Below are 16,325 nucleotides of genomic sequence, written 5' to 3'. Positions count from 1 at the left end.
ACTGGATGCGTGGCAAGCTCCTGAGGTAGGGAGGGAGGGAGGGAGGGAGGGAGGGAGAGAGAGAAAGAAGAAAGAAAGTGTATTTTTGAAAGAAGGGGTGAGGAAAGGGAGGAGGGCGAAGAAAAAGTGGGGGCTGGACTGGTGATTTTGTAGGAGCTAGGTGTGCAGGAGGGCTTGCAGAGCGGGTTTTGTTAAAAGAGAATGTAAAAAGAGGCATAGAGGAGAGTGACCCCTGCTGGAAGAAAAGCAAAAGCCTACAGCACCTGGTATTCCCAGGCGGTCTCCCATCCAAGTACTAACCAGGCCCGACCCTGCTTAGCTTCCGAGATCAGACGAGAGCGGGCGCATTCAGGGTGGTGTGGCCGTAGGCAAAGCTCATGGTCTCTTTCAAGCCTCTTGTACTTGTCACCGGCAGCCTGGCTCCGCCTTTCCTTGACTTTGCTACAATCAGCAGTGCCTTTTGACAAGCAACGCAGCACACCCCACCTTGTCGTCTCTCCTCTCTCTCGCTCGCTCGCTCGCTCTCTTCAACCCCCCTGCCTCTTGCTGCCACTTTAACCTCTTCCTGCCTGCACCTTCTCACACACATACTCAGCCTGGCTTCAAAGGCTCCTTTCTGGCTTCCCCTGGCCTGACTTTTAACCTTTTCCCTGACAAGGCTTTGCACCAAAGGAAGAGGAGCAGCAGGGCGCATGTAGCGCGGGGCCTCATGCCTGCACTTGTTAACGCCTTCGCTTTCATACCAGGTGGCCAGCCCATGGATCTCCGGAACCTGGCTTCCGTTCCGCTAGCTACTGGAAACCGACCGCTGCGGAGGGAGCCAGTACATCCACCCCCCCCTGGCTACCAGAGGACCTCTGACCTAGGGTTGCCACCTCATCCCTTTAAACCCGAACACTTATTTATTACGCAGCTTCTGAGGCTGATTAAGGTAGTAATTAAACTCACTTGTTGCCCTTATCTGCCTTAAATTAGCCTTCAGAACCTGTGTAATTCCTATGTGTTCGGGTTTAAAGGGATGGGGTTGCAACTCTACCCTCACCTATAGCAGGCGCCATGCCTCACCACTGGCTGCAGTCAAGCAACTGCTTGACTTGCCCAGTAGGTAGACCTTTTCTTGTAGCGTCGCTTCATACCTCACATGTGCCATACTCACCCAAGTTCTTTTCAATAGGCCTGGAGACCAACATGCATGATGGAGTCCCTTTCAATGACTTCAGAGGAGGCTTAGAACACTTGACGCAACTTTACTGAGAAGTCTTGGGCATTACAGTTCAACATGAACAATGGTCATATCCTGACCCAAACTGCCACTGACTGGCTGCCCAGGACTACCTCTACAAGGTAGTAGTTCATGTTGGTCTTTGAGTTGCCATCTCATCCCTTTATATCCGAACACATATTAATTACAGAAATTCTGTGGCTGATTAAGGTGGTAATTAAACTCACTCGTTGCCTTATCTGCATTCAATTAGCCTCAGAACCTGTGTAATTCATATGTGTTTGGGTTTAAAGGGATGAGGTGGCAACCCTAGTAGGCCTCCTGCAAGCGCTGCCTGATCCCCCGAAACCCAGCCTTCCCCTAAATTTTTTATGACCGGCGGGTAGGCTGGATCCAAAAAAACCCCGGCAGCGCACGCATTAACTCTTTCCCTCCCAGCCTGGGGCAGCCGCTAACTAAAACCACGCTCCTGTAGGCAACCTGCTGCCTACACCCTAGCCGCTTCAGGGCGCAGGTTTCACGACCCGTCGGCTCTGTGGCTTCTCGCTGGCTTCGGCAGTCCGCGTGCGAGCTTCCCCCAGCCTGGGGAGCGCGGCAGAATGTGTTGGCGCAAGGGCGACTAAAGAGGAGGAGTGATAGCACCAAAACGGCTGAGGAGAGCGCTGGAAAAGGGCTGGGCCGTGGAGCCTAAGCGGGATGTAGGATGGGGGCTAGCTAGGTGGGGGTTGCGTCCGGCCGTTGCTTTGCTGTCTACAGGGACTGGATGCGTGGCAAGCTCCTGAGGTAGGGAGGGAGGGAGGGAGGGAGAGAGAGAAAGAAGAAAGAAAGTGTATTTTTGAAAGAAGGGGTGAGGAAAGGGAGGAGGGCGAAGAAAAAGTGGGGGCTGGACTGGTGATTTTGTAGGAGCTAGGTGTGCAGGAGGGCTTGCAGAGCGGGTTTTGTTAAAAGAGAATGTAAAAAGAGGCATAGAGGAGAGTGAGCCCTGCTGGAAGAAAAGCAAAAGCCTACAGCACCTGGTATTCCCAGGCGGTCTCCCATCCAAGTACTAACCAGGCCCGACCCTGCTTAGCTTCCGAGATCAGACGAGAGCGGGCGCATTCAGGGTGGTGTGGCCGTAGGCAAAGCTCATGGTCTCTTTCAAGCCTCTTGTACTTGTCACCGGCAGCCTGGCTCCGCCTTTCCTTGACTTTGCTACAATCAGCAGTGCCTTTTGACAAGCAACGCAGCACACCCCACCTTGTCGTCTCTCCTCTCTCTCGCTCGCTCGCTCGCTCTCTTCAACCCCCCTGCCTCTTGCTGCCTCTTTAACCTCTTCCTGCCTGCACCTTCTCACACACATACTCAGCCTGGCTTCAAAGGCTCCTTTCTGGCTTCCCCTGGCCTGACTTTTAACCTTTTCCCTGACAAGGCTTTGCACCAAAGGAAGAGGAGCAGCAGGGCGCATGTAGCGCGGGGCCTCATGCCTGCACTTGTTAACGCCTTCGCTTTCATACCAGGTGGCCAGCCCATGGATCTCCGGAACCTGGCTTCCGTTCCGCTAGCTACTGGAAACCGACCGCTGCGGAGGGAGCCAGTACATCCACCCCCCCCTGGCTACCAGAGGACCTCTGACCTAGGGTTGCCACCTCATCCCTTTAAACCCGAACACTTATTTATTACGCAGCTTCTGAGGCTGATTAAGGTTGTAATTAAACTCACTTGTTGCCCTTATCTGCCTTAAATTAGCCTTCAGAACCTGTGTAATTCCTATGTGTTCGGGTTTAAAGGGATGGGGTTGCAACTCTACCCTCACCTATAGCAGGCGCCATGCCTCACCACTGGCTGCAGTCAAGCAACTGCTTGACTTGCCCAGTAGGTAGACCTTTTCTTGTAGCGTCGCTTCATACCTCACATGTGCCATACTCACCCAAGTTCTTTTCAATAGGCCTGGAGACCAACATGCATGATGGAGTCCCTTTCAATGACTTCAGAGGAGGCTTAGAACACTTGACGCAACTTTACTGAGAAGTCTTGGGCATTACAGTTCAACATGAACAATGGTCATATCCTGACCCAAACTGCCACTGACTGGCTGCCCAGGACTACCTCTACAAGGTAGTAGTTCATGTTGGTCTTTGAGTTGCCATCTCATCCCTTTATATCCGAACACATATTAATTACAGAAATTCTGTGGCTGATTAAGGTGGTAATTAAACTCACTCGTTGCCTTATCTGCATTCAATTAGCCTCAGAACCTGTGTAATTCATATGTGTTTGGGTTTAAAGGGATGAGGTGGCAACCCTAGTAGGCCTCCTGCAAGCGCTGCCTGATCCCCCGAAACCCAGCCTTCCCCTAAATTTTTTATGACCGGCGGGTAGGCTGGATCCAAAAAAACCCCGGCAGCGCACGCATTAACTCTTTCCCTCCCAGCCTGGGGCAGCCGCTAACTAAAACCACGCTCCTGTAGGCAACCTGCTGCCTACACCCTAGCCGCTTCAGGGCGCAGGTTTCACGACCCGTCGGCTCTGTGGCTTCTCGCTGGCTTCGGCAGTCCGCGTGCGAGCTTCCCCCAGCCTGGGGAGCGCCGCAGAATGTGTTGGCGCAAGGGCGACTAAAGAGGAGGAGTGATAGCACCAAAACGGCTGAGGAGAGCGCTGGAAAAGGGCTGGGCCGTGGAGCCTAAGCGGGATGTAGGATGGGGGCTAGCTAGGTGGGGGTTGCGTCCGGCCGTTGCTTTGCTGTCTACAGGGACTGGATGCGTGGCAAGCTCCTGAGGTAGGGAGGGAGGGAGGGAGGGAGGGAGGGAGGGAGGGAGAGAGAGAAAGAAGAAAGAAAGTGTATTTTTGAAAGAAGGGGTGAGGAAAGGGAGGAGGGCGAAGAAAAAGTGGGGGCTGGACTGGTGATTTTGTAGGAGCTAGGTGTGCAGGAGGGCTTGCAGAGCGGGTTTTGTTAAAAGAGAATGTAAAAAGAGGCATAGAGGAGAGTGACCCCTGCTGGAAGAAAAGCAAAAGCCTACAGCACCTGGTATTCCCAGGCGGTCTCCCATCCAAGTACTAACCAGGCCCGACCCTGCTTAGCTTCCGAGATCAGACGAGAGCGGGCGCATTCAGGGTGGTGTGGCCGTAGGCAAAGCTCATGGTCTCTTTCAAGCCTCTTGTACTTGTCACCGGCAGCCTGGCTCCGCCTTTCCTTGACTTTGCTACAATCAGCAGTGCCTTTTGACAAGCAACGCAGCACACCCCACCTTGTCGTCTCTCCTCTCTCTCGCTCGCTCGCTCGCTCTCTTCAACCCCCCTGCCTCTTGCTGCCTCTTTAACCTCTTCCTGCCTGCACCTTCTCACACACATACTCAGCCTGGCTTCAAAGGCTCCTTTCTGGCTTCCCCTGGCCTGACTTTTAACCTTTTCCCTGACAAGGCTTTGCACCAAAGCAAGAGGAGCAGCAGGGCGCATGTAGCGCGGGGCCTCATGCCTGCACTTGTTAACGCCTTCGCTTTCATACCAGGTGGCCAGCCCATGGATCTCCGGAACCTGGCTTCCGTTCCGCTAGCTACTGGAAACCGACCGCTGCGGAGGGAGCCAGTACATCCACCCCCCCCTGGCTACCAGAGGACCTCTGACCTAGGGTTGCCACCTCATCCCTTTAAACCCGAACACTTATTTATTACGCAGCTTCTGAGGCTGATTAAGGTAGTAATTAAACTCACTTGTTGCCCTTATCTGCCTTAAATTAGCCTTCAGAACCTGTGTAATTCCTATGTGTTCGGGTTTAAAGGGATGGGGTTGCAACTCTACCCTCACCTATAGCAGGCGCCATGCCTCACCACTGGCTGCAGTCAAGCAACTGCTTGACTTGCCCAGTAGGTAGACCTTTTCTTGTAGCGTCGCTTCATACCTCACATGTGCCATACTCACCCAAGTTCTTTTCAATAGGCCTGGAGACCAACATGCATGATGGAGTCCCTTTCAATGACTTCAGAGGAGGCTTAGAACACTTGACGCAACTTTACTGAGAAGTCTTGGGCATTACAGTTCAACATGAACAATGGTCATATCCTGACCCAAACTGCCACTGACTGGCTGCCCAGGACTACCTCTACAAGGTAGTAGTTCATGTTGGTCTTTGAGTTGCCATCTCATCCCTTTATATCCGAACACATATTAATTACAGAAATTCTGTGGCTGATTAAGGTGGTAATTAAACTCACTCGTTGCCTTATCTGCATTCAATTAGCCTCAGAACCTGTGTAATTCATATGTGTTTGGGTTTAAAGGGATGAGGTGGCAACCCTAGTAGGCCTCCTGCAAGCGCTGCCTGATCCCCCGAAACCCAGCCTTCCCCTAAATTTTTTATGACCGGCGGGTAGGCTGGATCCAAAAAAACCCCGGCAGCGCACGCATTAACTCTTTCCCTCCCAGCCTGGGGCAGCCGCTAACTAAAACCACGCTCCTGTAGGCAACCTGCTGCCTACACCCTAGCCGCTTCAGGGCGCAGGTTTCACGACCCGTCGGCTCTGTGGCTTCTCGCTGGCTTCGGCAGTCCGCGTGCGAGCTTCCCCCAGCCTGGGGAGCGCGGCAGAATGTGTTGGCGCAAGGGCGACTAAAGAGGAGGAGTGATAGCACCAAAACGGCTGAGGAGAGCGCTGGAAAAGGGCTGGGCCGTGGAGCCTAAGCGGGATGTAGGATGGGGGCTAGCTAGGTGGGGGTTGCGTCCGGCCGTTGCTTTGCTGTCTACAGGGACTGGATGCGTGGCAAGCTCCTGAGGTAGGGAGGGAGGGAGGGAGGGAGAGAGAGAAAGAAGAAAGAAAGTGTATTTTTGAAAGAAGGGGTGAGGAAAGGGAGGAGGGCGAAGAAAAAGTGGGGGCTGGACTGGTGATTTTGTAGGAGCTAGGTGTGCAGGAGGGCTTGCAGAGCGGGTTTTGTTAAAAGAGAATGTAAAAAGAGGCATAGAGGAGAGTGAGCCCTGCTGGAAGAAAAGCAAAAGCCTACAGCACCTGGTATTCCCAGGCGGTCTCCCATCCAAGTACTAACCAGGCCCGACCCTGCTTAGCTTCCGAGATCAGACGAGAGCGGGCGCATTCAGGGTGGTGTGGCCGTAGGCAAAGCTCATGGTCTCTTTCAAGCCTCTTGTACTTGTCACCGGCAGCCTGGCTCCGCCTTTCCTTGACTTTGCTACAATCAGCAGTGCCTTTTGACAAGCAACGCAGCACACCCCACCTTGTCGTCTCTCCTCTCTCTCGCTCGCTCGCTCGCTCTCTTCAACCCCCCTGCCTCTTGCTGCCTCTTTAACCTCTTCCTGCCTGCACCTTCTCACACACATACTCAGCCTGGCTTCAAAGGCTCCTTTCTGGCTTCCCCTGGCCTGACTTTTAACCTTTTCCCTGACAAGGCTTTGCACCAAAGGAAGAGGAGCAGCAGGGCGCATGTAGCGCGGGGCCTCATGCCTGCACTTGTTAACGCCTTCGCTTTCATACCAGGTGGCCAGCCCATGGATCTCCGGAACCTGGCTTCCGTTCCGCTAGCTACTGGAAACCGACCGCTGCGGAGGGAGCCAGTACATCCACCCCCCCCTGGCTACCAGAGGACCTCTGACCTAGGGTTGCCACCTCATCCCTTTAAACCCGAACACTTATTTATTACGCAGCTTCTGAGGCTGATTAAGGTTGTAATTAAACTCACTTGTTGCCCTTATCTGCCTTAAATTAGCCTTCAGAACCTGTGTAATTCCTATGTGTTCGGGTTTAAAGGGATGGGGTTGCAACTCTACCCTCACCTATAGCAGGCGCCATGCCTCACCACTGGCTGCAGTCAAGCAACTGCTTGACTTGCCCAGTAGGTAGACCTTTTCTTGTAGCGTCGCTTCATACCTCACATGTGCCATACTCACCCAAGTTCTTTTCAATAGGCCTGGAGACCAACATGCATGATGGAGTCCCTTTCAATGACTTCAGAGGAGGCTTAGAACACTTGACGCAACTTTACTGAGAAGTCTTGGGCATTACAGTTCAACATGAACAATGGTCATATCCTGACCCAAACTGCCACTGACTGGCTGCCCAGGACTACCTCTACAAGGTAGTAGTTCATGTTGGTCTTTGAGTTGCCATCTCATCCCTTTATATCCGAACACATATTAATTACAGAAATTCTGTGGCTGATTAAGGTGGTAATTAAACTCACTCGTTGCCTTATCTGCATTCAATTAGCCTCAGAACCTGTGTAATTCATATGTGTTTGGGTTTAAAGGGATGAGGTGGCAACCCTAGTAGGCCTCCTGCAAGCGCTGCCTGATCCCCCGAAACCCAGCCTTCCCCTAAATTTTTTATGACCGGCGGGTAGGCTGGATCCAAAAAAACCCCGGCAGCGCACGCATTAACTCTTTCCCTCCCAGCCTGGGGCAGCCGCTAACTAAAACCACGCTCCTGTAGGCAACCTGCTGCCTACACCCTAGCCGCTTCAGGGCGCAGGTTTCACGACCCGTCGGCTCTGTGGCTTCTCGCTGGCTTCGGCAGTCCGCGTGCGAGCTTCCCCCAGCCTGGGGAGCGCCGCAGAATGTGTTGGCGCAAGGGCGACTAAAGAGGAGGAGTGATAGCACCAAAACGGCTGAGGAGAGCGCTGGAAAAGGGCTGGGCCGTGGAGCCTAAGCGGGATGTAGGATGGGGGCTAGCTAGGTGGGGGTTGCGTCCGGCCGTTGCTTTGCTGTCTACAGGGACTGGATGCGTGGCAAGCTCCTGAGGTAGGGAGGGAGGGAGGGAGGGAGGGAGGGAGGGAGGGAGAGAGAGAAAGAAGAAAGAAAGTGTATTTTTGAAAGAAGGGGTGAGGAAAGGGAGGAGGGCGAAGAAAAAGTGGGGGCTGGACTGGTGATTTTGTAGGAGCTAGGTGTGCAGGAGGGCTTGCAGAGCGGGTTTTGTTAAAAGAGAATGTAAAAAGAGGCATAGAGGAGAGTGACCCCTGCTGGAAGAAAAGCAAAAGCCTACAGCACCTGGTATTCCCAGGCGGTCTCCCATCCAAGTACTAACCAGGCCCGACCCTGCTTAGCTTCCGAGATCAGACGAGAGCGGGCGCATTCAGGGTGGTGTGGCCGTAGGCAAAGCTCATGGTCTCTTTCAAGCCTCTTGTACTTGTCACCGGCAGCCTGGCTCCGCCTTTCCTTGACTTTGCTACAATCAGCAGTGCCTTTTGACAAGCAACGCAGCACACCCCACCTTGTCGTCTCTCCTCTCTCTCGCTCGCTCGCTCGCTCTCTTCAACCCCCCTGCCTCTTGCTGCCTCTTTAACCTCTTCCTGCCTGCACCTTCTCACACACATACTCAGCCTGGCTTCAAAGGCTCCTTTCTGGCTTCCCCTGGCCTGACTTTTAACCTTTTCCCTGACAAGGCTTTGCACCAAAGCAAGAGGAGCAGCAGGGCGCATGTAGCGCGGGGCCTCATGCCTGCACTTGTTAACGCCTTCGCTTTCATACCAGGTGGCCAGCCCATGGATCTCCGGAACCTGGCTTCCGTTCCGCTAGCTACTGGAAACCGACCGCTGCGGAGGGAGCCAGTACATCCACCCCCCCCTGGCTACCAGAGGACCTCTGACCTAGGGTTGCCACCTCATCCCTTTAAACCCGAACACTTATTTATTACGCAGCTTCTGAGGCTGATTAAGGTAGTAATTAAACTCACTTGTTGCCCTTATCTGCCTTAAATTAGCCTTCAGAACCTGTGTAATTCCTATGTGTTCGGGTTTAAAGGGATGGGGTTGCAACTCTACCCTCACCTATAGCAGGCGCCATGCCTCACCACTGGCTGCAGTCAAGCAACTGCTTGACTTGCCCAGTAGGTAGACCTTTTCTTGTAGCGTCGCTTCATACCTCACATGTGCCATACTCACCCAAGTTCTTTTCAATAGGCCTGGAGACCAACATGCATGATGGAGTCCCTTTCAATGACTTCAGAGGAGGCTTAGAACACTTGACGCAACTTTACTGAGAAGTCTTGGGCATTACAGTTCAACATGAACAATGGTCATATCCTGACCCAAACTGCCACTGACTGGCTGCCCAGGACTACCTCTACAAGGTAGTAGTTCATGTTGGTCTTTGAGTTGCCATCTCATCCCTTTATATCCGAACACATATTAATTACAGAAATTCTGTGGCTGATTAAGGTGGTAATTAAACTCACTCGTTGCCTTATCTGCATTCAATTAGCCTCAGAACCTGTGTAATTCATATGTGTTTGGGTTTAAAGGGATGAGGTGGCAACCCTAGTAGGCCTCCTGCAAGCGCTGCCTGATCCCCCGAAACCCAGCCTTCCCCTAAATTTTTTATGACCGGCGGGTAGGCTGGATCCAAAAAAACCCCGGCAGCGCACGCATTAACTCTTTCCCTCCCAGCCTGGGGCAGCCGCTAACTAAAACCACGCTCCTGTAGGCAACCTGCTGCCTACACCCTAGCCGCTTCAGGGCGCAGGTTTCACGACCCGTCGGCTCTGTGGCTTCTCGCTGGCTTCGGCAGTCCGCGTGCGAGCTTCCCCCAGCCTGGGGAGCGCGGCAGAATGTGTTGGCGCAAGGGCGACTAAAGAGGAGGAGTGATAGCACCAAAACGGCTGAGGAGAGCGCTGGAAAAGGGCTGGGCCGTGGAGCCTAAGCGGGATGTAGGATGGGGGCTAGCTAGGTGGGGGTTGCGTCCGGCCGTTGCTTTGCTGTCTACAGGGACTGGATGCGTGGCAAGCTCCTGAGGTAGGGAGGGAGGGAGGGAGGGAGGGAGAGAGAGAAAGAAGAAAGAAAGTGTATTTTTGAAAGAAGGGGTGAGGAAAGGGAGGAGGGCGAAGAAAAAGTGGGGGCTGGACTGGTGATTTTGTAGGAGCTAGGTGTGCAGGAGGGCTTGCAGAGCGGGTTTTGTTAAAAGAGAATGTAAAAAGAGGCATAGAGGAGAGTGAGCCCTGCTGGAAGAAAAGCAAAAGCCTACAGCACCTGGTATTCCCAGGCGGTCTCCCATCCAAGTACTAACCAGGCCCGACCCTGCTTAGCTTCCGAGATCAGACGAGAGCGGGCGCATTCAGGGTGGTGTGGCCGTAGGCAAAGCTCATGGTCTCTTTCAAGCCTCTTGTACTTGTCACCGGCAGCCTGGCTCCGCCTTTCCTTGACTTTGCTACAATCAGCAGTGCCTTTTGACAAGCAACGCAGCACACCCCACCTTGTCGTCTCTCCTCTCTCTCGCTCGCTCGCTCGCTCTCTTCAACCCCCCTGCCTCTTGCTGCCTCTTTAACCTCTTCCTGCCTGCACCTTCTCACACACATACTCAGCCTGGCTTCAAAGGCTCCTTTCTGGCTTCCCCTGGCCTGACTTTTAACCTTTTCCCTGACAAGGCTTTGCACCAAAGCAAGAGGAGCAGCAGGGCGCATGTAGCGCGGGGCCTCATGCCTGCACTTGTTAACGCCTTCGCTTTCATACCAGGTGGCCAGCCCATGGATCTCCGGAACCTGGCTTCCGTTCCGCTAGCTACTGGAAACCGACCGCTGCGGAGGGAGCCAGTACATCCACCCCCCCCTGGCTACCAGAGGACCTCTGACCTAGGGTTGCCACCTCATCCCTTTAAACCCGAACACTTATTTATTACGCAGCTTCTGAGGCTGATTAAGGTAGTAATTAAACTCACTTGTTGCCCTTATCTGCCTTAAATTAGCCTTCAGAACCTGTGTAATTCCTATGTGTTCGGGTTTAAAGGGATGGGGTTGCAACTCTACCCTCACCTATAGCAGGCGCCATGCCTCACCACTGGCTGCAGTCAAGCAACTGCTTGACTTGCCCAGTAGGTAGACCTTTTCTTGTAGCGTCGCTTCATACCTCACATGTGCCATACTCACCCAAGTTCTTTTCAATAGGCCTGGAGACCAACATGCATGATGGAGTCCCTTTCAATGACTTCAGAGGAGGCTTAGAACACTTGACGCAACTTTACTGAGAAGTCTTGGGCATTACAGTTCAACATGAACAATGGTCATATCCTGACCCAAACTGCCACTGACTGGCTGCCCAGGACTACCTCTACAAGGTAGTAGTTCATGTTGGTCTTTGAGTTGCCATCTCATCCCTTTATATCCGAACACATATTAATTACAGAAATTCTGTGGCTAATTAAGGTGGTAATTAAACTCACTCGTTGCCTTATCTGCATTCAATTAGCCTCAGAACCTGTGTAATTCATATGTGTTTGGGTTTAAAGGGATGAGGTGGCAACCCTAGTAGGCCTCCTGCAAGCGCTGCCTGATCCCCCGAAACCCAGCCTTCCCCTAAATTTTTTATGACCGGCGGGTAGGCTGGATCCAAAAAAACCCCGGCAGCGCACGCATTAACTCTTTCCCTCCCAGCCTGGGGCAGCCGCTAACTAAAACCACGCTCCTGTAGGCAACCTGCTGCCTACACCCTAGCCGCTTCAGGGCGCAGGTTTCACGACCCGTCGGCTCTGTGGCTTCTCGCTGGCTTCGGCAGTCCGCGTGCGAGCTTCCCCCAGCCTGGGGAGCGCGGCAGAATGTGTTGGCGCAAGGGCGACTAAAGAGGAGGAGTGATAGCACCAAAACGGCTGAGGAGAGCGCTGGAAAAGGGCTGGGCCGTGGAGCCTAAGCGGGATGTAGGATGGGGGCTAGCTAGGTGGGGGTTGCGTCCGGCCGTTGCTTTGCTGTCTACAGGGACTGGATGCGTGGCAAGCTCCTGAGGTAGGGAGGGAGGGAGGGAGGGAGAGAGAGAAAGAAGAAAGAAAGTGTATTTTTGAAAGAAGGGGTGAGGAAAGGGAGGAGGGCGAAGAAAAAGTGGGGGCTGGACTGGTGATTTTGTAGGAGCTAGGTGTGCAGGAGGGCTTGCAGAGCGGGTTTTGTTAAAAGAGAATGTAAAAAGAGGCATAGAGGAGAGTGACCCCTGCTGGAAGAAAAGCAAAAGCCTACAGCACCTGGTATTCCCAGGCGGTCTCCCATCCAAGTACTAACCAGTCCCGACCCTGCTTAGCTTCCGAGATCAGACGAGAGCGGGCGCATTCAGGGTGGTGTGGCCGTAGGCAAAGCTCATGGTCTCTTTCAAGCCTCTTGTACTTGTCACCGGCAGCCTGGCTCCGCCTTTCCTTGACTTTGCTACAATCAGCAGTGCCTTTTGACAAGCAACGCAGCACACCCCACCTTGTCGTCTCTCCTCTCTCTCGCTCGCTCGCTCGCTCTCTTCAACCCCCCTGCCTCTTGCTGCCTCTTTAACCTCTTCCTGCCTGCACCTTCTCACACACATACTCAGCCTGGCTTCAAAGGCTCCTTTCTGGCTTCCCCTGGCCTGACTTTTAACCTTTTCCCTGACAAGGCTTTGCACCAAAGCAAGAGGAGCAGCAGGGCGCATGTAGCGCGGGGCCTCATGCCTGCACTTGTTAACGCCTTCGCTTTCATACCAGGTGGCCAGCCCATGGATCTCCGGAACCTGGCTTCCGTTCCGCTAGCTACTGGAAACCGACCGCTGCGGAGGGAGCCAGTACATCCACCCCCCCCTGGCTACCAGAGGACCTCTGACCTAGGGTTGCCACCTCATCCCTTTAAACCCGAACACTTATTTATTAGGCAGCTTCTGAGGCTGATTAAGGTAGTAATTAAACTCACTTGTTGCCCTTATCTGCCTTAAATTAGCCTTCAGAACCTGTGTAATTCCTATGTGTTCGGGTTTAAAGGGATGGGGTTGCAACTCTACCCTCACCTATAGCAGGCGCCATGCCTCACCACTGGCTGCAGTCAAGCAACTGCTTGACTTGCCCAGTAGGTAGACCTTTTCTTGTAGCGTCGCTTCATACCTCACATGTGCCATACTCACCCAAGTTCTTTTCAATAGGCCTGGAGACCAACATGCATGATGGAGTCCCTTTCAATGACTTCAGAGGAGGCTTAGAACACTTGACGCAACTTTACTGAGAAGTCTTGGGCATTACAGTTCAACATGAACAATGGTCATATCCTGACCCAAACTGCCACTGATTGGCTGCCCAGGACTACCTCTACAAGGTAGTAGTTCATGTTGGTCTTTGAGTTGCCATCTCATCCCTTTATATCCGAACACATATTAATTACAGAAATTCTGTGGCTGATTAAGGTGGTAATTAAACTCACTCGTTGCCTTATCTGCATTCAATTAGCCTCAGAACCTGTGTAATTCATATGTGTTTGGGTTTAAAGGGATGAGGTGGCAACCCCAAGTAGGCCTCCTGCAAGCGCTGCCTGATCCCCCGAAACCCAGCCTTCCCCTAAATTTTTTATGACCGGCGGGTAGGCTGGATCCAAAAAAACCCCGGCAGCGCACGCATTAACTCTTTCCCTCCCAGCCTGGGGCAGCCGCTAACTAAAACCACGCTCCTGTAGGCAACCTGCTGCCTACACCCTAGCCGCTTCAGGGCGCAGGTTTCACGACCCGTCGGCTCTGTGGCTTCTCGCTGGCTTCGGCAGTCCGCGTGCGAGCTTCCCCCAGCCTGGGGAGCGCGGCAGAATGTGTTGGCGCAAGGGCGACTAAAGAGGAGGAGTGATAGCACCAAAACGGCTGAGGAGAGCGCTGGAAAAGGGCTGGGCCGTGGAGCCTAAGCGGGATGTAGGATGGGGGCTAGCTAGGTGGGGGTTGCGTCCGGCCGTTGCTTTGCTGTCTACAGGGACTGGATGCGTGGCAAGCTCCTGAGGTAGGGAGGGAGGGAGGGAGGGAGGGAGGGAGGGAGAGAGAGAAAGAAGAAAGAAAGTGTATTTTTGAAAGAAGGGGTGAGGAAAGGGAGGAGGGCGAAGAAAAAGTGGGGGCTGGACTGGTGATTTTGTAGGAGCTAGGTGTGCAGGAGGGCTTGCAGAGCGGGTTTTGTTAAAAGAGAATGTAAAAAGAGGCATAGAGGAGAGTGAGCCCTGCTGGAAGAAAAGCAAAAGCCTACAGCACCTGGTATTCCCAGGCGGTCTCCCATCCAAGTACTAACCAGGCCCGACCCTGCTTAGCTTCCGAGATCAGACGAGAGCGGGCGCATTCAGGGTGGTGTGGCCGTAGGCAAAGCTCATGGTCTCTTTCAAGCCTCTTGTACTTGTCACCGGCAGCCTGGCTCCGCCTTTCCTTGACTTTGCTACAATCAGCAGTGCCTTTTGACAAGCAACGCAGCACACCCCACCTTGTCGTCTCTCCTCTCTCTCGCTCGCTCGCTCGCTCTCTTCAACCCCCCTGCCTCTTGCTGCCTCTTTAACCTCTTCCTGCCTGCACCTTCTCACACACATACTCAGCCTGGCTTCAAAGGCTCCTTTCTGGCTTCCCCTGGCCTGACTTTTAACCTTTTCCCTGACAAGGCTTTGCACCAAAGCAAGAGGAGCAGCAGGGCGCATGTAGCGCGGGGCCTCATGCCTGCACTTGTTAACGCCTTCGCTTTCATACCAGGTGGCCAGCCCATGGATCTCCGGAACCTGGCTTCCGTTCCGCTAGCTACTGGAAACCGACCGCTGCGGAGGGAGCCAGTACATCCACCCCCCCCTGGCTACCAGAGGACCTCTGACCTAGGGTTGCCACCTCATCCCTTTAAACCCGAACACTTATTTATTACGCAGCTTCTGAGGCTGATTAAGGTAGTAATTAAACTCACTTGTTGCCCTTATCTGCCTTAAATTAGCCTTCAGAACCTGTGTAATTCCTATGTGTTCGGGTTTAAAGGGATGGGGTTGCAACTCTACCCTCACCTATAGCAGGCGCCATGCCTCACCACTGGCTGCAGTCAAGCAACTGCTTGACTTGCCCAGTAGGTAGACCTTTTCTTGTAGCGTCGCTTCATACCTCACATGTGCCATACTCACCCAAGTTCTTTTCAATAGGCCTGGAGACCAACATGCATGATGGAGTCCCTTTCAATGACTTCAGAGGAGGCTTAGAACACTTGACGCAACTTTACTGAGAAGTCTTGGGCATTACAGTTCAACATGAACAATGGTCATATCCTGACCCAAACTGCCACTGACTGGCTGCCCAGGACTACCTCTACAAGGTAGTAGTTCATGTTGGTCTTTGAGTTGCCATCTCATCCCTTTATATCCGAACACATATTAATTACAGAAATTCTGTGGCTGATTAAGGTGGTAATTAAACTCACTCGTTGCCTTATCTGCATTCAATTAGCCTCAGAACCTGTGTAATTCATATGTGTTTGGGTTTAAAGGGATGAGGTGGCAACCCTAGTAGGCCTCCTGCAAGCGCTGCCTGATCCCCCGAAACCCAGCCTTCCCCTAAATTTTTTATGACCGGCGGGTAGGCTGGATCCAAAAAAACCCCGGCAGCGCACGCATTAACTCTTTCCCTCCCAGCCTGGGGCAGCCGCTAACTAAAACCACGCTCCTGTAGGCAACCTGCTGCCTACACCCTAGCCGCTTCAGGGCGCAGGTTTCACGACCCGTCGGCTCTGTGGCTTCTCGCTGGCTTCGGCAGTCCGCGTGCGAGCTTCCCCCAGCCTGGGGAGCGCGGCAGAATGTGTTGGCGCAAGGGCGACTAAAGAGGAGGAGTGATAGCACCAAAACGGCTGAGGAGAGCGCTGGAAAAGGGCTGGGCCGTGGAGCCTAAGCGGGATGTAGGATGGGGGCTAGCTAGGTGGGGGTTGCGTCCGGCCGTTGCTTTGCTGTCTACAGGGACTGGATGCGTGGCAAGCTCCTGAGGTAGGGAGGGAGGGAGGGAGGGAGAGAGAGAAAGAAGAAAGAAAGTGTATTTTTGAAAGAAGGGGTGAGGAAAGGGAGGAGGGCGAAGAAAAAGTGGGGGCTGGACTGGTGATTTTGTAGGAGCTAGGTGTGCAGGAGGGCTTGCAGAGCGGGTTTTGTTAAAAGAGAATGTAAAAAGAGGCATAGAGGAGAGTGACCCCTGCTGGAAGAAAAGCAAAAGCCTACAGCACCTGGTATTCCCAGGCGGTCTCCCATCCAAGTACTAACCAGGCCCGACCCTGCTTAGCTTCCGAGATCAGACGAGAGCGGGCGCATTCAGGGTGGTGTGGCCGTAGGCAAAGCTCATGGTCTCTTTCAAGCCTCTTGTACTTGTCACCGGCAGCCTGGCTCCGCCTTTCCTTGACTTTGCTACAATCAGCAGTGCCTTTTGACAAGCAACGCAGCACACCCCACCTTGTCGTCTCTCC

General features: G+C 53.4%; 9 non-coding genes across 9 annotated transcripts; all 9 read right to left on the bottom strand.

Moving 5' to 3' along the window:
- Positions 1–251: 251 nt before the first annotated feature.
- Positions 252–370, bottom strand: LOC141146263 (5S ribosomal RNA). Its single transcript, XR_012244814.1, has one exon. It is a non-coding gene; the product is annotated as a 5S ribosomal RNA (ribosomal RNA).
- Positions 371–2,223: 1,853 nt separating this feature from the next.
- Positions 2,224–2,342, bottom strand: LOC141146262 (5S ribosomal RNA). The gene has a single exon (XR_012244813.1). It is a non-coding gene; the product is annotated as a 5S ribosomal RNA (ribosomal RNA).
- A 1,869-nt stretch (positions 2,343–4,211) lies between these two features.
- LOC141146260 (5S ribosomal RNA) lies at positions 4,212–4,330 on the bottom strand. Its single transcript, XR_012244811.1, has one exon. It is a non-coding gene; the product is annotated as a 5S ribosomal RNA (ribosomal RNA).
- Positions 4,331–6,183: 1,853 nt separating this feature from the next.
- LOC141146259 (5S ribosomal RNA) lies at positions 6,184–6,302 on the bottom strand. The gene has a single exon (XR_012244810.1). It is a non-coding gene; the product is annotated as a 5S ribosomal RNA (ribosomal RNA).
- A 1,869-nt stretch (positions 6,303–8,171) lies between these two features.
- LOC141146258 (5S ribosomal RNA) lies at positions 8,172–8,290 on the bottom strand. The gene has a single exon (XR_012244809.1). It is a non-coding gene; the product is annotated as a 5S ribosomal RNA (ribosomal RNA).
- A 1,857-nt stretch (positions 8,291–10,147) lies between these two features.
- LOC141146257 (5S ribosomal RNA) lies at positions 10,148–10,266 on the bottom strand. The gene has a single exon (XR_012244808.1). It is a non-coding gene; the product is annotated as a 5S ribosomal RNA (ribosomal RNA).
- A 1,853-nt stretch (positions 10,267–12,119) lies between these two features.
- LOC141146306 (5S ribosomal RNA) lies at positions 12,120–12,238 on the bottom strand. Its single transcript, XR_012244859.1, has one exon. It is a non-coding gene; the product is annotated as a 5S ribosomal RNA (ribosomal RNA).
- Positions 12,239–14,104: 1,866 nt separating this feature from the next.
- Positions 14,105–14,223, bottom strand: LOC141146256 (5S ribosomal RNA). The gene has a single exon (XR_012244807.1). It is a non-coding gene; the product is annotated as a 5S ribosomal RNA (ribosomal RNA).
- Positions 14,224–16,076: 1,853 nt separating this feature from the next.
- Positions 16,077–16,195, bottom strand: LOC141146255 (5S ribosomal RNA). Its single transcript, XR_012244806.1, has one exon. It is a non-coding gene; the product is annotated as a 5S ribosomal RNA (ribosomal RNA).
- Between the last annotated feature and the right edge of the window lie 130 nt (positions 16,196–16,325).

Source organism: Aquarana catesbeiana, linkage group LG05 (genome assembly GCF_042186555.1).
Source record: "Aquarana catesbeiana isolate 2022-GZ linkage group LG05, ASM4218655v1, whole genome shotgun sequence".
Lineage (NCBI taxonomy): Eukaryota > Metazoa > Chordata > Amphibia > Anura > Ranidae > Aquarana > Aquarana catesbeiana.
This window is presented reverse-complemented; position numbering and strand designations above follow the sequence as displayed.